General features: G+C 37.2%; 1 long non-coding RNA gene across 1 annotated transcript in view; it reads right to left on the reverse strand.

The window, feature by feature from the left end:
• Positions 1-19,612, reverse strand: part of LOC129568997 (uncharacterized) — a 103,208-nt gene extending 83,596 nt beyond the window's left edge. Inside the window, exons 1-2 of the long non-coding RNA XR_008688005.1 lie at positions 15,360-19,612; positions 13,512-13,812 (exon numbers count right to left, since the gene is read on the reverse strand). This is a non-coding gene — a long non-coding RNA (uncharacterized LOC129568997). The remainder of the gene's footprint in view (positions 1-13,511; positions 13,813-15,359) is intronic.
• Positions 19,613-23,231: the final 3,619 nt, after the last annotated feature.

A 23,231-nucleotide genomic window follows, 5' to 3' on the forward strand; every position in this document is an offset into this window, starting at 1 on the left:
CATTCTGTATACAATACCACAGTAATGCGATAAACTGACCAAAATTGATATCGAAATGATATTAAATGAGATAAAATTTACGTCAAAACGAGTTTTTTTTTTCAACATTCGCAATTTTGTCACGCAAATCAAACCATGGCCGTCCATATTAACGACACCGTTGGCTTTATGCCATGCTAAAATGTGATGTTCGTCGTGCGAAATTGTTTAAATTTTACTTAATTTGTACTTGAAGCTATAATAAAATCGTGTATATTCCACCAAAGGGACTGTAAAAAGGTATGGTAATGCGGTTATGGTAAATCTTTTCGCTTGAAAACACAAGTTTCACTCTATTTTATGGCATTCACCTCCGCATTTGATGGGACAACGGTATTGCGATGATACAAAACGCGGTTGTGTCAAGGTAAAATATTCAAACTAAACGAGCGTTCACGCGCACTTCGAGCCATACACATGCACAGCAATCTGTTCCGAATTGTACGAACGTGCGTTGATCCCTAATTTTTGATATTTATCAAGGGTAAAATTACGACGACAAAATATATTCAACTTTGGAGTGTACAATAGGAGCAGTGTATGTGTGTGTGTGTGTGTGTTTGTCTTGTTCAACAATCCGTTTTGCACTAATTAAAAAGGGTAGCCCGTTGATAAAGCAACCAAGATGGATGCGATTATGACAGTGAACTATTTTACAAAGACACACACACACAAATGGTGAAGCAAAAGAACCAAAATACCTTCATCCATTGAGCAAGTTTGTATGTTTTCATAGTTGGCAAAGCCAAACATCCATCCAAATGTTCAACGGTTCATTTCGGACAATGTTGAAAGTTATTTTACCATTGTTTTCGAAAATGTTGCGAACTGCATAGCTCACAACTTTGTTTGCTTTTACCCTCAATCTCGAATGACCTTTCTCCGAGTGAAAACTGAAAAACGGCAACCACCCTCGTGTAGATAGTCGATCCATAACCATAATTAACGATAAATTTCGACAATGAATTATGCAAAAAAAAGAACAAGCGATATTTGATATACTATGAACAGGTTGTTCTGTGTCAGGTGGGCGATAATAATTTTACCAGTATTTTTATAGCTATCTTGAATCGCAATATTAATTGAAGCCAAAATAAAGTTTGATTCGCTTTGTTTTGTGTTCATTAGCGTTTTTTTTTCACCCTAAATACACCATAACCGCGAGGTAAATGATCTTTAGAGAATTTTCGTACAGAAGAGAAAAATGTTTCAACTTTTCAATTTATTTGCGATTCGGTTTCGTTATCTTCTTTCACAGTTGGATGCGCTTTTTTGTCATGTTATTTATTGATTAAATATTCTAATAAACTTGAGCGCAAACTTTTACCAGAATTTATGTAAATATTACGGAAAGTGAAAGCGCTAACGCAGAATGAGCACTACAAACAGTGAATAAACTCCATCATCGCACTTGTCCGTCTATTGAATTTGCAAACAAACAACGAAGACGAGGAGAAAAAAAAAAACATCACTCAAAAAGGGAGAAAAATGAGTATACACAACATAATGAAGTGTGTTAACTAATGGTTAACGTTTAAAAAAACAACAGTCTCAGTTCATTGCGCCTGAGAAAAAAGGAGGAATTGCTTGCAGCAGAAAACAAATACAAATCGCCAAACTCAACGGTTTAATGCAAAAAATGCTGGCCCAACAACCGACAACGTTGATGATGAAGTGATTTTTCACTTCGAAACAATTTTTTCTGCTCTCGTTTTTGCTTATATGTGAGTTTCATGTTCACGTTCTTTAATTTCATTTACTTTTTTTTTGTGCTGCAGCGAGCATTCGCGATTTCTGCTTGAATGTGTGGAAGAGAAAAAAGAAACTAAGACGTCATACTTTCGGAATATACATCTTCGGTAACAATGCGGTCGTGGTACTTGATGTTTTGGTTTCAAGCATCCAAGCAATAGATTCACACACCACTTACGCGGACGAAGATTAATGCAAAGTGAAGAAAAGAGAGGAACGAGATTATAATAATAAGAGTAACAATGGCAAAATCAATAAAGACAGCCTTAGCTCCAGCGAATGGAAACGGATGAGGCAAAATAAAAGGAGAGCAAAATAATATAACGGCACACAACCAAGAATGAAAAGAGCTAGAAAACCCAGCGGAACAAACTCACACTTGTGCACACACACACATACACACATATATACACAAGAGAAGCAAGCCCAGTCGAGCCGAATGAAGAAAATTGAAAATGCCTTGTCATTTTCATTGATTACATGTCCCAATTTCGTATTATACACAAGAATTTTATATTGCCCTAACTGGGTTTTCTTCCCCTCTCTCCGTACCGCTGATTCCGTCGTCAGCACCGTTGTCGCTTTGCCACGGCACGTATATACCGTACATATTACATGTTGACTCCCCAATGCAAGGAGTTGTATCGCATGAAAATATCGAATTTTTGCGAAAAATTCCATTCTTCAACGCGTAACACGCCGTCCCATCACATTCTTTCTGCCATTCGCTCGATCCGTGTGGCTTTTCGTATTTTTGTTGGCATGACACTTTTCTCGCTCCATGCGAACAATGAACAAGGCGAATCAAATGATTCAATGTATTGTTTCGGATTGGGGTGTCGTGTCACATTTCGCATATTAATATTTATCTGAATTATAAGCAGAGACAATATCGAAATTGGATATCATTATCGTCGTAGATAAACAATAAACAAGCGTTTATGACTACTTCACTGCCTCCAGTTGGAACAAATGAAAAGAGTATTAAAAAAAATGACGGATTGGCCTAAATGAAGACTTGCATTTGATTGATACTGAATTTGGTAAGAGTTCGTTATTCCCACCAGAGTTTGACTTTAGAAGTGATTTTTCTAAACTCGTTCCATAGAAACAAGCGAAAAATTTAAATTGAATTCGAACGCACATTTGACACTGATGGAAAAAAGTCTATTTTTTTACTGCCAGCGACTGTTTCCCATTTATTTTAACAAATTAATTTCTGCCGGCCGTAGAACATCACCGCAAACATATTATTCACCACAGAAATGTGGCACAATGTTGTGACACCAAGTTTACGTTTAATAAAAAAAAAAATTGTGGAATCATCCTGAATTTGCGATGACTATCTGTCACACACACACACACACACACACACACAATGCTTGCTCTGTCGTTCTCACTCACTCTCCGTGTATGTGTGGATGTGTCGTAGATTCTGTGGTTCCCATTATCATGGAACCGTTTTAAAATCCCCGTTCATTAATCGCAACTCATTCTAATTTAATGCTTGCTGTTGTTACTGACAGGACGACGGGGCATATGTGGTTATGCAACATTGATATTTTCGCAACAGCACAATGATTGAAGAGAGAGAGAGAGAGAGAGAGAGAGAGAGAGAGAGAGAGAGGAAGAGAGAGAGGAGAGAGAGAGAGAGAGAGAGAGAATGGAAGTAAATTTACGAAAAGATGATGAAAAATGAGATTTCGGTTATTTTATATTCATTAACTGGTTAAATGTTATAGGATTTGAAACAGAAAAAAATCAAAAGTCTACTTCAAAGAGCTCAACTCAAAGGCATATGGCTTTTGATGGGCGTTATTGATTAGTTTTTCCATCAAGTCGACGTTGACTGAAGTTTTTTTTTGAAAAAAAGAGTAATAAACAGGTAAATATTGGTTCTCTACTTGGTGACGAGTTGTTGGATTCTCATGTTACACGCATTTACTTCAGTAAGATAATAAATTTTATCTACTTTCGGTCATCTAATATAGCCCATACGGTGTACCCTTTGCCGGATACATTTACAAGACACGAACTAACACATGTTCGCAACAATGTTTTCCCTCACGTGCCATTACCATCGTATCTATGACCAGACAATTAACCAGCGGTGACGTTACAAATTTCCACTTTGAGCTTTGGAACTTTGTGCACACCAGCAAAATGATATGGTTGGCATACGGCAAGCACAACGCCCTGTGTATGCTCAACGAATTACAATGAAGCGCTAAATATGTAACATTTTATGTCTGCCGGTGGCATTTTTCAGTGCATTCGTTATAAAGCATTTTTATGTTTAGCATCAATTTTAATTACAATTTTCCCGCAATTATTTCCAAAGACAGTTTAATGAAGAGCGAAAGGCTGGCTCGTATGCAAACAAAATGGAATGTGAGTGACGTGTAAAGAGAGAGAATTTATGCAAAACTCGCTCATTATTCGATGGTGTGAAGAAATTTTAATGAATAACTTTTTAAGAAAACAAATGAGTTTTTGGCTCAAAGCATCCGCTGGCGCATTTTAATGCCGTTTACAGCGAAAGGTTCATGCGTTGCGCGTTGAAAAAAAAGCACGCAGTCAAAAGACAAGTAATATACTATTTGCATAGTGAAACAGCGCCGCGGTACTAGTGGTCGTGGCGATGGTTGCATAGCAATACCAAGCACGAGCTGAGAATTGGAAATTAATGATGGTGGGAAAATGTTGAAAGAGAAAAATGAAGGTAAATGAGAAATAATGTAAATGGCAAACGAGACGACAGCATACAAAATGCCAACAGCAACTACAATTTAATTAACAAATTGACCGTTTTTCTGGTTTCAAGTTCGTTAATGTGTTCGACGGGTTTCAGCATTCATTTAAGCCGCATACTTGAACCATAACACACTATCTGCGGCGATGGTGGTGGTGGTGGACGACGACAGGCAAAAATAGAAAGAAATCCACGCGGAAAGAAAACAAGGAGAAAACCCAGCAAAAACGATTGATTCCATGAATAGATTGCAATAATTGAATAAAGTCGTTGCAATTCAATAAAATTGTGTAGCATTCTACGTCGTCCAGGTGCACGCTTCGTATTGCATTACGTGTTTTCAATGTCAGTGAATGCACTACGGATACACATACATACACATTTGTGCGCTTGATGTTTTCATTTTCGATTTTTCTACTCGCTTTGCTGTTTCGCCTTCTTTCCCGATTCACTTAGCTTCGGCCCGACCGCCGTATGAGAGCAATACACTGCTATGCAGAAGCACACAAATGAGCCTTGAGCGCCACATACACGCTAATGCTAAATGAAAATTGGAAACAGAACGAAGTTTCACATAAATATATACATAATGAACTTGCGTGGCACGATTTGCAACCACGTCTCGACTGAAAGGTAATTGCTGTGCCCCGCGAATTGAATTACTTTCAGCTCGAAAAAAAAAATGATATGCACTTCGCTTTCTTTGCAACGTGACGCTGTGCGTTACGAATGCAATAGACAAAAGAGCAACCAGCAACCTTTTGTACAAACAATTTAATTGCGACAACTTAAATGAATTTATTTGCGTTCAACTTGTTCCATAAGTGCGGTAAAAAAAAAGCGGAAATGTTGCTGAAAATGTACGTAGATTCCGCTAAATTTCAACCGTGCACGTTCATGCGTGTAATGGAAATTTATGTCGATTGTTGGTGATACGCTTCTTGAGTGCGCTCTCCTCGTGGAATATCCAACATTTTTCTAAGTAGTGCAAATTTTTCCTTATTACGCTGGTTCGCGTTCACATGCCATGTGATGTAACTGTGTCATTGTCGATTGTCGGTTGTATTAATACTCTTTGGTCTTCAAATGCGTGCATCATGCTGTAATTTAAAATGTTGTTTTTCCGAATTTGATTCATTAAATTTTCGAAAGTATCGCACACTAGGGGCTTCTATGTCAGTTTGGCATTCGAATTTTTATTCACAAATTCGCGCTCAGTGCCATGCATTCGCAACGCTGCCATTTGATTTCTATATCTCGCATTCGTATAGCAGTCGTATTTTGCGAGAGATAAATCCCCTTAGATCGCACAGCTGTTTATTCATGGTGTTAAAACGCTTTGCCATCCTCATTATTTAAATTTGACATTTGATCGAGATGGAGCCATGCTTCGACGCTATATAGTTAAAATCGACCGAATGAATATTTTATGAGGCAACATCGATCGATTCAAAGCAGATCAACAGAAAACTGTTTGCCAAACTGGGGAAGAGCATCAATGAAAAAGACCACGTCGACAATGAATAATAATAATGAATGGAATAAAAATCACTTCCGTAAATAAATAAAAGCGATTATTCCATCAAACTGAGCAAACAAATAAATCCCGAGCGGAATTGATTAACTTTTCATGTTTTTTTTTTGTTGGTTATACATTTTTGGTCGCAAATGTTAATGGGCTTGTGAGTGGTTGAAATATAGCTGAAAATTCGCTCGTACTTTTCGCAATTTTATTTCGAAACGTACATATACCGCTCGTTATATGTATAAATTGTGATTACATTGCGCTGCACTGTGCGATAACATAAATTTTCGATTAAATTGTTCGGTTTAAAATAGACTGACTGTCTTAAGTGTGATGATTGTAGAGGCACCACGATTTTATTCCCTTCAATGAACAAAACATACGTGTTCGACTGTTCGTTCAGCAAAAAACGAGCGCCACTTGTCTTTCTCCCCTATTCCCCACTACTCTCTCTCTCTCTCTCTCTCTCTCTCTCTCTCTCTCGCTCTCTCTCTCTCTCTCTCTCCGTACATGTAGCCCATTAAAAGTGCCGTGTTCGTTCAGTGTATTTTGCTACCGATTTAACGGAGCTTATTACCAGCAAATTCCGCATCACACACCATCATGAAAGACTCTCTGGTATCTCATGCCAGATCTACGACAATTCTTGGTAGCACAAGCACATTCGATGTTTATGCAGTACAACCGTTGTTGTTGTTGTTTTTTTTTCAACTGTCGTTCACTCCCTCCTTCTTTCTCTCTCTCTTATTCCGAACACAAATTGAAAATAGAAAACATACAAAACAACAACACAGTACTACTTCTTGGATTGTGTGTGTGTGTGTGTGTGTGTTTGATGGTTTCCGCTGGCAATGGCATCAACTACATTGAGATGAATAATGCATTCACTTAAATGTTTATGGGAATTTAATTAAATTGCCCTGCGCGCATACACTCATTGCGGATTAAATTGACATTCATTTAGTTGGGGTAATGGTGAAATTTAACCCGTCAAGTATAAAAGCAGTTTGTTTAAAAACAACATACACACACTGTACAGCATAGCACCGTACCGTACCGTACAGTACAGTACAGCACAAAACAGCAGTGAGAATTGACATTTTGAAGCGTTTTATTGTGCTGTAAACACAACCGAACGTCAGCACAATGATTTAATAGTAATTATTCCTTGCGCGCCGTACATAAAACGGCGAAAACGACATATAAAGATGCACACGCTGGTACTTGAGCAAACTCAAAACCGAACCACACTTCTGATCCGATCCAGGTGGATTTAACGAAGGCAATTAGTGAAATTGCAACGGTGCACTGTTTGATTGTCGGGAAGGAAAACTTCATTTCAATCAATTCCATGAACATCTCGAAATAACTCTTCGAACTCATTATATCTTTTCCCCCACAAACCACATGCATGACAATGCGGAATGCCACAGATCAAACAATAATTACTTCAATTTAACTTCGAATTGATTTTAGATTGGGGCACAAACCAAATCGACCGAAGAGCTTCATCCACTCTCCATTCCATGTGAATTACACGCGGTGAGCTTCCTTAATTTTGCATTAGGCGTTTATGAATCGTTATTATTATTGTTATTGTTATGACCTTTAATGTACAGTGCACGGCACTTGTCACTTAATGAAAAGCAAAGGCAAATAAAATAATGGCGCGAGAAAACGTGCCGATTATCGTGTAGGCAGGTGATTATGTCGGGAAGCCAACAGAAATTGGTTTGGTAAATCGTAATTTTTGTGTTGCTTTTGCTCTCTGGTAATATTTCCAATAAATTTTTCGGTACCTGTAGCTTTTGGGCTCGAGCGCGAATCTTTAATATCACATCGCAAGAACCTTTTGTTTAATGTAGTATATACAGTTCATGCTAATAATTCAATTTTTCATGCGATAGAATAAAATGTAAGGTATTCCCTTTAGAACACCGAAATGATTACCAGCTCAGTGTGCTTTTAGCAACACAAACATACAAATACAAAGGGGAGCCCAAAATTCGCGATTCTTCGAAAAAATCAATTATTAAACAGACGAATGAACGGCAGAAAATCGTAAATAACCATTACATGGCATAGCATAGAGCTGTACGGTTGTAGAATTTGGGTTAATAAAAAAAAATGCCGTTCATTTAAATGAGACACAACAAATTTTCTCTTTTTAACATTGATGTTACATTTTGGGATTATTTTCTGTTTGTGTGCCGTAATTTCCGTCATATATTGGCTCCCCCTTTTTTTGCCTCGCAATTCGTGTGAATTTTCCCAAGGCAGAATGTATTCGGTTGCGTCCGACGGCTGCCTTTTCATTTTGAAATGAATTTAATAATTCCATTTTTTTTTTTCAACCAAAAATGTTGTACGCCAAGCAGAGAGTAAATATGTATATTGCTCAAATATGTAGAAATGAAATGAATTCGCTAGACCATCCAAAGTATTTGTCGTGTATGAAACAATGCAATGTTTTCTTTTGTTACTATTTACTATTTCGTTTGCGTATTTCGGTTTTGGAAATGTGAAGTGAAATTTTGCCAACGGCTACTCGAAGTGACGAGAGTGCGTAACTGGACTGTGCAAAAGATGCGTACATAGGAAGACCAAAGATATCCCTGGTAAACGCTTAAGAAGAAACCCAATACATGCGTGGAAATGAATATGAACTCACGCCGCGTCTTATTCGTATGTTTACGGACATTACCTTGCTTCGAATTATATTTATGTTGATGGCAGAAGGTAAAATTGAAAACGGAACGATACGGTGTTGCGATAATCTTTGAGCTAGATCCGTGTTGTATACTATATATGTGTGTTTATATATATTGGGCTCTTGTGTGCCATGCCCCGAACAATGTCGGTGCGATACGGACGTATTCGAGCTATTATGAAACAATAAAGCTCACATATGGATGATTACTGTTTCACATTTACTGCACACGTCGGCCCCACACAGTAGTGCCTTTCCTCTCCATTGGCGCACATTAAGATGTTAAGGTAAAAGCGAACAATTTATTTTTTCTTCTGTGAATTTTCTATTCGCTTTTAATGTATCGTGGCATTATTAATCATTTTTGATGTTGGTGTTAAATTATAAATAGCATTGTTGAATGCTCATATGTGTATGTGTGGCGCTGTGTTCTGTAGGTTTGCGTATTGGGGAAAAAAAGTGGAAGAGAGAGAGAGAGACCCATTTGCCAAACGGGTAGAGGAAGAAACAGAAAATCGATAATACTTGATCACTTTGGCTTCGTTACTTTCTTGCTTTCTTTGCCAGCTTAGTTATTCCTCCAAATTTCTCATCCGGATTCTTGTTTTTTGTTTCCGTTCATGAAATTGAAAACGAAATTCCAACAAACTGACGATGAAGATATGAAAATGGTCTAGACACAAAATAAAGCCAATCGTTAAATATTTCGTCATAAATCATATTTTATTTACGAAGAAATGATGCGATGCGATGAAGAAAAATTTTGTGTTTTTCATTTTGCCAACATTTTCGTACAAAAGATTGATACGAAAAAAGTGAAAAACTGTGGACCAAAGCAGAAAAACAAACTTTTTCCTTTTCTCATTACACAGGAGAGAATGGCAGAGCTTTGATATGGAGAGTAGTAAAAAAAAATTTAATTACTCATAACTTGGAAAGAAAAACCGCACAACTCATTTCCACTTTGACGACCATCTCACTCGACTTCGTTTACTGTGTAATCACAGATCAAGACAACACGAAAAATCCATTTTTCTCTCTTTGCTTTGGCGAGTATGGCAATTTTTTGTGGGATGACTTTCAGTCTTTTTATCCCTTGTTATTGAACTTTTCTCTGTGATGCACAGACATAACGAGTCACCTTCACTCGTCAGCACGATGTATCAAGTGCATGAGAAGGCAATCCGTGATTCCGACCAAGATGAACTGAGCCACTTAAGTCTATTTAAGCATCTCTAATTCAATCAGCGCAATAAATCCATCCCATACACTTGACAAATCTACTGCAGGTACTACAAGCCATCGGCATTAAAATATGCTGAATGATTCAGTAGCATTCACATCTGACTTTTTGCAATCACTTTTTCCACTATTCCCTCTCTCTCTCTCTCTGTTTCTCTTGCCAACTTGCTCTTGTTCCACGTCGCATTACACACAATGATTTTGGATTGAAATATTTTTGCATATGTTATATCAACGTGGATGCACACTCGCAACTCAAATCCATTCCCCGTTGAACATAATTTTCTTTACAATCGCTTCCTATTGGGAATTGAACGTTAAAGTGTGCATCTATGGGAAATGCCACACGCTGTACCGCTGCATGACTCTTTTTCTCTCTCTCTTTCTGTATCACTTTGCACTTTTCGTATATCTCTCGTTGCAATTGCTGAGCATTTAATTTTAAAATGCAGTCGACTTTTACCGCGTTCACTCTGTCTCGCTTTCGCTCTCGCTCTCGCTCTCTGTGACAGCTTTATCATTTTCCTTTAGGGATGCCGACCTTTTTCTGAACTTGCCACATGGATAATTTAAAATCTGTTGATTATCATCGAGGTAAAAAGAAATTCTCGGCGGCTTAACTGAGAGTTTCAACAATGGAAATTGGATTGTGACGTCACGACGAAAGTGCTTCGATTCATTTGGGATTTTCAAGCTGAATTAGTTCGGTTCTCACAGAATATGCACTCAGATTGATGAATTTTCAAATGGTCGCATCATCACTTTCATACCGCGCATTAACGTTCATCATATATGTTTACCTTCAATTATGATGGCTTCAAACCGATTTGTTTTTAATGAATCGGGATTACTGAAATTGAAAGCACTCAAGATTATGGAAAAAGAAATTATCAACGTTCACTGAAAATTGTTGGAAAAAAGTCGAAACTATGCCGTAATCGGGTTAAATTATTTCAATTTATTTATCATTTTAAATTGAAAGAAGCAGGATTACATCTTGAGTATTCGACTTTACGTTGGCAAATAAATTGATTTTTTTCGTAGCAACAATGATGGCTTATGAACAATTGATGATGCAAAGATGTTTTCGATCGGAAAATTCATCAAACGCTCTCTATCATCCTAAGCAAACATTGTCAAATCAAACAATGGGAACTGGAGCACAGATTGGGAAAATTGGCACACACCAATTTTACACTGAGTTCAAATACGAATGAAGGATGGAACGTCTATTTTTCAATTTCAACAGGAAAAAATCATTTTACATTGAATCATTTAATGTGCACAAATAAAGAAGATTCGACGCTATGTGAGACTATTTCTGCGATACATTGTGCATCGCACAAATTGATATTTCATGTTAGATACATTTAACTTATTTTTTAGTGGATTGTTTTGTTACTTCCACTTCAATGATCGTTCAAGCAATTCGGAGCGCCCCAAAAAAAAAACCAATTGATGTACAAGGAAACAAAATCAAGTGAAATTGTTGATTATTTTCAATTCCATTCTTTTCGCCATTCAATCGAATCGCTGACTCAAACGATTATAAATTGAACATTTTTTCGAATTGAATTCATGTTTCGCCGAATCGTGGTAAATTTTTTACATTTTTTCCAACAATTTTCCGGCAATTTTCTGTATTCCACCGAATGAGTGAATGAGATACCGAAATTCGGAAGGTGAATGAAAAGTTCTTTCGATTCACGCAGGTGGAACAAAACAAAGAACGGCCGGAAGATGAAAGAATGTTGAACGAATCTGTGGTTTTTCGTTTGCTGCAGGGGCTGTGAAAAATGTTCCGAATAAAAGGCGAAAATTGTTGTGCCATTATTACAAATTCGCACAAAAGGTTGGCTGAGGAAAAAAATGTAAACAATCTCATCGGATTCAATTCCATCGGTGAATGTGTGTGAAAACCAATGATTCTTTTTCTATGACGCAAAGTCTGTTGTTATTTGCAGGCTCTTACTACAAAGTTCATGGCAGATTGTCTCGTTTTTTGGCGATTGTTTGTCTTTTTTCAGCGCACTGATTCCTGAATTGTGTTCTGTTCAAGCATGAGCATTTTTCCGCATGTTAGGCATTTCAAAAGAAACTCGGGCTGACGAGTCAATTGTTGGCGAAAATGAGAAATACAAAACAAAAAATACGATGGATCAACACGCATATCGTTACGCATTTTGGGTGCCTCAAGTTAAAAAGCACACGCAAGCAAAAATTAGATGAGAAGAAAAACGGAAACAACGATGGATGGAAAATGTGTGTCGCCATCATTGCGAAGTTGTCGAATGATAAAGAGAAAGAGCCCTGGCCAAACGCGTTTACATAGTCCAAATTCATAGTCCAACAGACAATCCCAATGATATGATAATGATGCTCTGACGGAAAAATATATTCTTCAGCAGAAACGGAAAAAAGGATTCGACTGATGTCGACGATTGTTAGCAAGTGATTGGTCGTATTTTGATTTTCACCCTTGTATCAACTTTAAAACTTTGCCATCAGTTGAGAGCATTTGGGCTGATATTTCCATTTTCAAACGGTTTTCCTTGCTGTTATGTCGCCGTTTTATTTATGTTGCGTAAGGACTTTTGCACAGAAACCATTTCGTTCATTCCCGTGTGAAAAAAAAATGACTGACTGACTATAACTTCAGTTGACTTTAGTTGATTGAATTTATATTTTTGTTCTAAGAAAATCACTTGGTCCCAAATGAAGCAACTTAGATTGACTTGTAACTTCAAATGATTTCAGTTAACTATGATAGACTTACACTACACTTTGTACTGAAATGTCAATCAAAGTAAGTCATTTTTGTCCCAAATTAGTTAACTGACTGTTCAGTTACTATTTTTTCACACGGGTTCGCATTGAATGATTGTTTGACTAACGTTGTCGATAGTCAAATAAAACACATTCCGAAATGTCATCGTATTTTTAGATGTGTCTGTATTTTGTGAAGTTTCGCTTTGTGTTTGTGTTTGTGCTTCCGCTGGAGCTTAACCAATTCGCATGGAATGTATATTTGGCTGCTGGTAACGGCGCAAATAAAATGTGATAGTTGGTTATTTTTAGCGTGCCAAGGTCATTGGGCTGCTCGCATCTTCGCAGAAATGGTTTAGACGAATGGAGCACATCCTTTTCTGGTGCCAACGCATTAATATTGATAAATTTGTTGGGAAAATTCAATAAAACTCGAATATCCGAGCTGCTGCTGCTGCTGGATCACAAGCAGAGGATAATTAACGAATGATTTCTGACTCGCCTCGCAGTTGTTTGTCTATGAGTTGCGTCCATAGTTAATTCAGCACCCGAAGCACTTGAACCACATCACACCACATCCACAGATGAAAGTGAAAAATGCCCCAAAGAAACTGAACGACAAAGTTTCTTTTTTGCTGTTTGATTTACGCTGAACACGCATCGCACTGCTTTGACACATACCGAATACAACAACTATTCGAAAAGTAACGCTCAAAAATACGTACCTTTTAATTTTCCTAGCCAAAAACTTTCTCAATTTCTCGTTCTTTCGATTCGATATTGGTGTGTTGCAGGCTTCCTTTATCTTTTCGAAGCACACCGAACACAGATATTTATTGGATCGCACCGAAAATTATTGGCGCTATTGTTTACTGGTAGCAATGTTTGTTCAAGTTTTATTTGTTTGCCAAACACAACACTTTAAGTATATTTGTTTATATTAAATTTGTTTCGCTGCTTCTCGTCGCTTATTTTAATGTAGTGCATTCACTTTATAGTTTTTATTGTCGTCGCTGCCGTTGTCCTCTATTAAAAATTTCGGTTGAAGGGAGAGAAAATCATCTTAAATTTTATTGACTTTTTTTTGTGAACCGAAACGATGCGCTAATTAAATCAAACATTCGATGTGTGTATATGTCGATGTTACGGTGAAGGGTTTTGTTTACGCGAAGTCTGGATTTTGTGGTTCCATTGTTTTTGTTTTGGAATATTGGGATTGAAGCCTCGTCGTGGAAAGTATTCAAACGATCCCATGTAAATTTACTGCACCATTTTAGTTCTGAACCATTTTCCCAAGTGCTTGCCATGACAACAGGCTCTCTCAATTGGGCAGAGAAGAGTTGGAAATCAAGTAAGAGACGCTTAGGAGAAAATTGAGCTCATGAAATTCGAGTTTAAAAGCAAAAATTTTCGGTTGTTAACAAGTCAATGAGCACATAAAATCTTTTATTGATTCGTTAACAAATGTTTAGTTGTTGTGCACCAATCATAGATGCATGTTTTTGTAAATAGCGTACAATATTCGTCGTTCATCGCTTGAATTCATATAGCAATGTTTGCTGGGCTGTTGACGGGCTCGCGTGCAATTGGCATTTCAATCATCGCACTGTCTCGCCCAATCTATATTGAAGACATCGTAAAGACACATATATTTGCGATACTTATGCGTTCGCTTGCAATAAATATTCAATATTCTATATTCCGTCAATTTAGCTATCGAACGGCGATGCTGTGAACTTGTTGTTGACGGTTTTGTTTTCTCGCTCGCGCTCTTTGTTTTGCTTTTATGCAATAAGCAAATAAATCGTAAAAAATGGATGGCAGTAAAACGCAAATGGAAAAGATCATAAAGCAATTAATCGTTTTTTCGTGGCATGAAAATTGAGAGAACAACGAAAATGATTTGAAGTGAGTGGATGGGTGGGTGGGAAGCGTTAAAGCATTTATTATTCTAGCAGCTGTTCCATACGGATATACGAATGTGCTTGCAAATAGAGAGGAAATAATTCAGCATGAGAATGATTTTGTGATTTCAAATGGCATCATGAATTTCAGCCCAATGGAATTAGATCAAATTGATTGGCTATGATTTTTTGAGATCGGCCATGTATTACACACGAAACAGCGTGGCGGAATCAATCAATAAAATTGTTTCGTTACGATCGTAATAAATGTAGGAATGGCAAAAAAATGCGTGGAAATCGTTAACGAAATTGACTTTCTGGTCAAACATCAAAACACATACACACGCGCGTACACATTAAATTCACAAAACAAACTACTTAAAATCAAATGAAAACCGATTTCATGGCTTGTTTTGTTTGTGGCCTGCAAATTCCATTGATCTTCCGCTGAATGGAACAACGGCTATTAATGTTGCACAAAAATAATTATGGATTGCCGATCAATCGATTGATTAAGCCAATAAAATTAACGTCTTGAATTTTCCAGAATGAAAAAAAAAATGAACATTTTATTTGTTTGTTTTCATTTGAATCGTGGATCTTTTGATGACGGGGAAACGCCCTTTGTGTGACTCTTATGATTCTAGTCTAATTTTACCCGAACATTACATTTTCTTTGGATTTGATTTCGCGCAAACATATGTTCGCATTCAGGAGTATGGTTGAACAAATTTTTTAGAGTTTGTAGCACAAATCACGGAACTTTTCACATGAATGAAACAAAAGTTAATTTCAAATGTCCAATTTGGTAACTTTTAATTCAAAGAATGAACTTTTTCTTTTCCCAATTAAATGTCTTTCTTTCAAATACACGGTTTTATTGAGATTGCACAGCAATGAATCAAATGTTCACTGAGTCAAATGGATTTGGTTGTTAGCACGTTTAACGTTCATTTGAACCAGAAATGAGGGATTTGATGTGCGCGATTTGTCTTTGTTTTCTATTTAGAACCGTAACCGTCATTAACAGTTGAGACCACGACGAAGACTACACACCAATGGTAAAATTGGATAAAGTCACACTGCCATTCTCCAATCGGAGAGATAGCTTTCGACGAAGACGCTTTATGGCATGTTCGCAGTTCAACGCAGCAGCAGTTTGAATTGGCAACATCAAGACGTGAGAGAGCGCGACGAAGGGGAGAGAGTCGAAAAGCTTTCGCGCGCGCCACAGACCATCTCTCGCTGCGGATAACGTCACTAACAGCTGTGTTGAAAAGCTGTGCAGAAAAAAACACCCCCTATCGCAATTGAGCGTGCGTGTATTAGTGCCCTGTGTCGCATACACGTTGCACGATGTGGCTCAGAATATCACAGCGTTGCGGAGAGACAAAGAGAGTTCAGCAAATTTACCACTGTTTCATCGGGACAAATTGAGAGAAACTGAGCGCAATGCTTGCAAATGCCTTTTCAATCACAAAATGATGTTACACTCCAGACGTATCGCATGACTTTTGTTGTGAGGCAATTTCGAACCTCTACTCATAAGCATTTCATTTTGTGAAATTACTTTGGGATTTTAAGACATTTTTTAGTTATTTGTACACTTATCGAACACCACTATTCCATGAACTTAGCACGCCTTTCGACCAAATGTCGATTCATTCGTAGAAAAGAATTGCTTTGTTGCCGTTGCCAACTATCACAGGTTGCATGCAATCAGAACATGGCTGGTCTGTATCCCGTACGTATTGTGGTTTTCGCTTTCGAAAGTGTCACTTTGTGCAACTTTTGGCGAAGTGTGCGAAGCTCTGGAACTCATATTTCAATTTCGTTGCGATTATTGGATCTGATTACATGTGCCGGAATATTTATAGCGTGTACATTTTACCCAGCGACATATCAAGTGTGAGAATGAGTGTGAACGAGAACAGCAATGGTGGCCGTATCATGTTACCTCTCTTGTTGTTGTGTGGCAATGTTTGTAAGAGGATGCAACAAGTTGTTTGTCTGTAGCAATACACTTGTTCGCTTCGATATGTGTATGGAAAATTTTTGAGCCAAAGAACATACACACATACTCAGGCCAAGAACGAAAACCAAAATACAAATGGACATGGGCAAAAGAAGCGAAAATACCATAAGCACGAACCGACTGAATGAAACATGAATCAAACGATGCGATAATCACCATAATCCGTAGTAATTTGAGTGGATTTGAGTCGTTCTCTCGCACTTTCCAAGAAACTAGCACACATAATGGAAAAGGCAGCGGATAAAACAACGAAAACGCATCGAAATGGAATTAAACACGATATTTGGTCGAGTATTTTGAATTGAAATTCTTTTTATTATGTGCTATCGTTGGCTGAACTTAAAAATAGAAGCAACCAGAATAAAAGTAAATACAGTAAATACCAGATACAGACATCAAACGATGAGCTGAAGCGCTTGACTTTGAATTCCATTAACCATCGGCAAATTTTTAACCTCATTAGTCATTAATTCGATTTTACCGAATATTGAAAATTCGAATGCTTTTTGCCATTTGCTGCTCACAAATCAATCGACGGCCCGTTGTGTGGTTGCAGATGTAGAGCTTATCGAACGAAATTTGGCCTAAAAACCAAACCGATTTTAAGATTCACAATGAGTTTTTTTTTTCTTGAAAATTATGGAGAGTTCTTTTAATGATACTTTCAAATTGGGTTTGAAAAAAAATCCGAAAATTCTTCGGAAAATTATTAACGAAATGAATATTAATTTAGGAAGGAAATCAAATAAAAAATAGCAGTTTGAAACAATAAATCAACTGGCAAATTGCGATGTATTCAATTGAACGGAGGAAAAACAGTTTTTTTTTTCGGGAGTTATTTAAGTTGCTTTGAGTAAGCTATTTGCAATCAAAACAAACTCGAACTCAGTTGGATATCCTGTGTGTTCATGATTGGTGAGCATTAGTGGTGGTAGTTGTTCAATGTTGGTTGCATGATGGGCGGTTTGGCGTCTGGTTTTGGTGTAGGCCTAAAATGTAAAGGTAACGCTGTAATGGTCACACCCGTTCTGAATCGATTGCAACAGTCTATTTTTCTGCAAGTTTATCGACAACCAGCAATTCAGGTCTTATATTTCCCCCGTTTGCAATGCAAACTTCATTTCGAAAGCCATTTCCGTAAAACTTTCATCGATGCCTGTGGGCTGTGTGCAAGAATCGCTTCTGATGAAATTTCAACACGGCACAAGTTTGTTTCAATGTTTCTTTTTCGGAAATCGATACTTGTCAATTGGATAACTTCGGAGGTAAAAACCCAGCGTTTATTGAATCCGTTATTTTATTTAACTTTCAATTCAATGTCCTTTGTTTAACCAAATGTTCTTTGATTCATATTTTTTTAAAAAAATTCATGTCGTCTGAATTGAAAATCATTGCACAATAGAAAAGTTATTCTGGTCTTTTACCATGAGCATGTATTTCAATGCAAACAGAAACGGTTTCTGTGAAAGACTCAAGCGAAAGACGAAAAAAGTAGGGAAAAATATTATGACTGCGTTGTGTTCACAGTTAGTTGCTGCTTAAAAGTCATTGTAACAAACAGAGCAGTTTGCATGCAGAGCAAACAGCATGAAATTGCGATCGAAGAAGGATAAATTGTATTTGAATGACGTTGTTACACTCTCGGTGTCTCCTCTCATCTCTGACTTTGTGACTTCGCTTCAATTTGAAAACTTCTTCGCCACGTCGAACCGTGAAGAGAAGAGAAAAAAAAACGGCGAATGAAGGAGTTTAAACAGTAGTTCGATTTGCAATAATACTGTTTGCATCGCTGCTGGTTGTATTTTTGTTTACCATCGGCGCACATACTATACTAGCGCACACACACTCACGTCGAGATCTCTGACTTCCATGGAGAAAACTTGATTGCGTTCTTACTTCTCAGTTTCTGCAATCAGCATGTCTATAATAATACGTAGTTTGGTTGGCACAAGATGCAACGATTTGCATTCGCTGTGAATTTCGATTTGATTAAAATTGCCAAGCAACGAAATCAATATTCATACTTATGATGTAGCGAATTATTGAGTAAGCGATATTGTGTTTACACTTTTCCACATTGCGTCGATATAAACAAGTTTATAAGATTTACTTCTTAATGAAGACATTCGCTGGCAACTCACTCTGACGGAACCTCATTTTGGATTTTTGTTTGCATTTTCTTTCTTCTTTCTTATGCAAATTGATTGGCAGATGGATGCACGAACTAAACTAAGTGCTACTTACATTCGTAATAGTTGTATTTTTCCTCTTCATCATCGACAATTTCCCCGGCACTGGGACCACCATTTTCAGCCATCGCAACTACGCACACAGTCTAATCAAATACCAGGACGAAATTTAACAAATGGATGATTTAAAAGCACTCTGTTGATTGAACTAATTGTAAAGCAACTGTCGCCTTTTTATTTAATCCAGTTTTGCTTTTTGAAAACAACACCAACACACTTTGCGCGGAGTAAATGTAATTTTCTTGAATGCAAACGTGCCACAATTCAAATCGCGAGAAAGCTGTGATCAAAATGACCCAACAATTTTCGAACGTCAATGACAAAATGAACTCATTCAAAGCGGAGAGAGAAAAAACAAAACACTTTATTTCATTCAAATTCACAAAACTATCGGATTGGTAAAGTCCCGCATTCGATGGCTCTCAGTCGCTTCAAAGCGGATTATTATTCAACTATTTCTATTTGAGAGATAAATTCTTTTTTCACCCGAAAAAAAAGATAGGATTGAATTTTTATTTAAAAAAAAAGAACGTGAACTCGGTGAAATGTGATAAAAACGATTCAGCGATACGCGACAATACACACATTGAACGGAGCAACAAATTCCGAAATGCACATAACGTGGCAATCATATGATTAAGACTGCCATTTGAAGTACTCACACTTCAGCATTGAGCATTTTGCTCTTCCACTCATTCTCGCTCATTCATTTTTCTTGTTGTTTTTCCTTTGCTTTCGTTAATTCAGCAGCGCGCATACTGTCAGTTACTTTTGGAAATCGCTATAAATACTACACACACACACGCACACCAACGATAGTGATGAAACGTTTATAAATTGTTTGGCGTTTTAAATGTGTGCTATCACGTATCTACGATCAAACCGTAAGGAATAGTGCAGTGAAGGAGAACACAACCGGATAAAATAAAAAAATCGGATCGAATGAATACACTTGAGAGAACACAAGCGCCGCAAAATGAAATGAAAAAGAAACGAATATGTGATAGAGAAAGCATTTCAGACGAAGCAAAGGAAAAAGAACACACACTCATTCACACACAAACACAAGGATCTTATGAAAATATACGAATCGCAGGCAAATTGCCAATTCGGTTGAAACTGAGTGAAACGGCTTTGTTTTTATCACGTTCGCTTTAATTCACCATATGGAATCGGAGACGGCTCAGTAGAGTTGTTGATTTTTTTTTAATGCTAAAAATAGGCGCAATTTCGAATGAAAATAGAGGCAAACGTTTGAAAAAAGTTTAATTATGTGAATATTCTACATTCACGAGAAAGTCTGCGAGTGACATTCCATCATCGTTTCTCAAATCACTTCACACTTTTTTAACGGCGATGAAATGAGCAACGTCATATCCGTCAATACATGCCTTGAATTTCATCCAGTTCAGAAACTATGTCAAGTTCTTTTGAAAACAATATTGACGTTGATAGAATTGTGTATCAATATTTTGCCAATAATTAAAATGATATTTTTCATCACTTGTTCGTTAATTGTTAAGATCAAATATAAGCAAGCTATTTGTTAACTAACAATAATGAAAATGGATAAATATGGCACTATATTTAATTCCAATTTTGAAAACTCTCAAAGGTAAATTTTTATCATTGACAAATGCTTTTATCCCTCACACATTTCACATATTCACAGTTCATTCATTTTTCAAGCTTTTACTCACTTAATCCTTTTATTCAGCTCTATCAATAGGAGCAAAAAGGGTTGTCATAAAAGTGTTGGTCGCAATCAATTTTAACTTTAAATGCTTTTAAAGGCACCCCAGGATTTAATTATTTGATTGAATGTATAGGTGCGCTGAAATTTCGGTGTATCCTTCAATAAGCGCATGTGACACAGTTATTAAGTTTATGAGATGTTTGTATAGTATCACAACTGAACTGCATACCATATTAATAATCGGCATTTTCAAATAAATTTCAATATTCCGTTTGAAAAGTAAATATTTGCGTGTGTTTCATTTATTTGTAGCATATTTTTCAGCATTGCGCGTAGAATGAAAACATTGCCAGAGTAAATTCATTAAATGTTTGCCGCAACTATCGGCAAGCCAAACTATCCACATTTGTGTAGAATGTACCGCAATAAATTATTAAACTAATGAAAACCTGTCACTATTTTCCCCCAATATTTGTACACACGTGCTTTCAAATGCGAATAACCACCATTTATTTTGGGTATAATAATTTCTAGCAAATTAGCCATAACAAATTCGATCCACATTTTTGCCGCGCATGTAATTACCACTGCTAGACTACATCTCTCCCTCATTCTCGCTTTCTCAAACACACACTCGTTCGTTCGTTCTAAAAAATTTAAATTATTATGGAAAATATAAGCAAAACTAAATGCCGACTGAATTCATTTCGAATGCATTAATTTGCTGAACGAATGTTATAAAACCGTAGTCATGAGCATAAAGGCCAATGTGATTCAGCAATGCAGTTGATTCGCTGGAAAAACCGTGAGTCAGAGAGAATAAATTCTAGAGATTTGGCGGAAAATGATTTGGAGCATGTGTTGTTGCTCCATATTTTCGCTTGTGTGAATTTTCCGCGCAGAATTTTTGTTCTGGTTTCCTCTCGATCACAATAAATTCCAAATTGTACGATAAATACCATGCTAAAATAAGCGCACCCAAACCAACCAGAGCAGCCAACACGCGAATAAACAAAACAATGGCTTGACATAAACATCGAATAGATTTTACGGCAAAAGTTTAAATTGAAAATTTTTCTGTTTCACATTTATTTATTGGTGGTGCGAGCAGGGCGAACGTTGTCTGCATTTTTTTGGAAATATATTTTTTGTATCTCTGTTTTCGGTGTGATTCCGTGTCACTTCCCCACACTCTTCCGATTTGTCACAGTTTATTTATTTTTCGTTCATCTGACTGCACAAATCGGTTATATTTTCAGCACCGAGAGCCAATCCGGTGTTTAACTAGTGCAAACAGCTTCCATTCAAAGTAAGCGTTTCTACGTATGTGCCGGAGACAGTTGAAAAAGTTTTTTTTCAGTTTGCTTAAGGCCGAAAGCGAGAGCGAAAGCGAAAATAAACGACATACACAAATATGGAGACTGCTGACGATTAGACGAGGAAAAAAATGGTCGTTTTGTTCGCTTCGCTCGCTCAAGATGAGAAAATAAACGGAAATGTTACAATTTAGTTAGTATAGATGCTGCTGCTGTTGTTGTTTTCTACTTCATGTGTAAAACGTAAGCAGAAAAAAACCGTCCGTTTTAAATAAAACATGATTTTAATTTTCTACACTGTCCAAGATAAATGTTTGTGTAGTTTATCTTCGGCTGTATTGTATTTTTGGCGAACAAAACGTGCTAACTAACCTCGTGGAAACAATGTTTTAGCAGGAGATCTTTTCAATAAAGATTTTTAGCTGTTTTCACTGACGGTCCATATAAAACTCATTTCACTTTCGACGTTCACACATTCAACGTTACAATATTCACCGTTTACCGATGGACTTGCTCGGGAGAGAGAGGAAGAAAAATTAGCAGAAGACGCCTGTTTGCAGTTGCTGTTTTTAATGGCCAAACGGAAGTTTCGTTCACATGAAATGAATATCGATTATATCACGTGATTCGAAAAGCGTTTGTTACATTGTGCCAATCTTCAGTGAAAGAGAAAATTCCAAGGGAATTCTTCAAAACTAATTTGACTATTGCTAGATTGGTAGCCAAAGGCTCAGTTTGGAGCAATGAATAAACGAGCAAGGCGCCCTAATTAGCATGATAAAGGACGACAAGTAGCTTCTTCTTGTTAAGCAATTTCCATCGTTGGCGGTAATACGCAAAGTGCACCATTCACCAAGCAGCAGCCAACAACTGTGATGGGATTCATATTGACAGCAATGCATTGCAGATGCATGATGTAATCACTTTGGAACAGACACAACCGTTACTGACGACGCAACTCAAGCAAAAACATTGGCCAACTATTAGCGAGATACTAGATCGCTTCATCATATTAATTATCATTCATTTTTCATGTCACAGTGATTTTCATTCGTTTGATGTGTGCTCAAGAAAAAAAAGAGCAACTTTTTTCTGTGTCGACAGCGAAACAAAAACCGTTTTTCCTCCCCCCCCCCCTCTGGTGACAAAACTTCACTCGGCGCTTTTTTTCCCTGTAAAGCTAAGTACACAGTTCCTTGTGAAATGAAAAAATTTCTCCGGTGAAATTTTCACCAGTGATCTTTG

The sequence above is a fragment of the Sitodiplosis mosellana genome, unplaced genomic scaffold (genome assembly GCF_009176505.1).
Source record: "Sitodiplosis mosellana isolate CC-2019 unplaced genomic scaffold, AAFC_SMos_1.0 Smas_scaffold_30, whole genome shotgun sequence".
In the NCBI taxonomy this organism is placed as follows: Eukaryota; Metazoa; Arthropoda; class Insecta; order Diptera; family Cecidomyiidae; genus Sitodiplosis; species Sitodiplosis mosellana.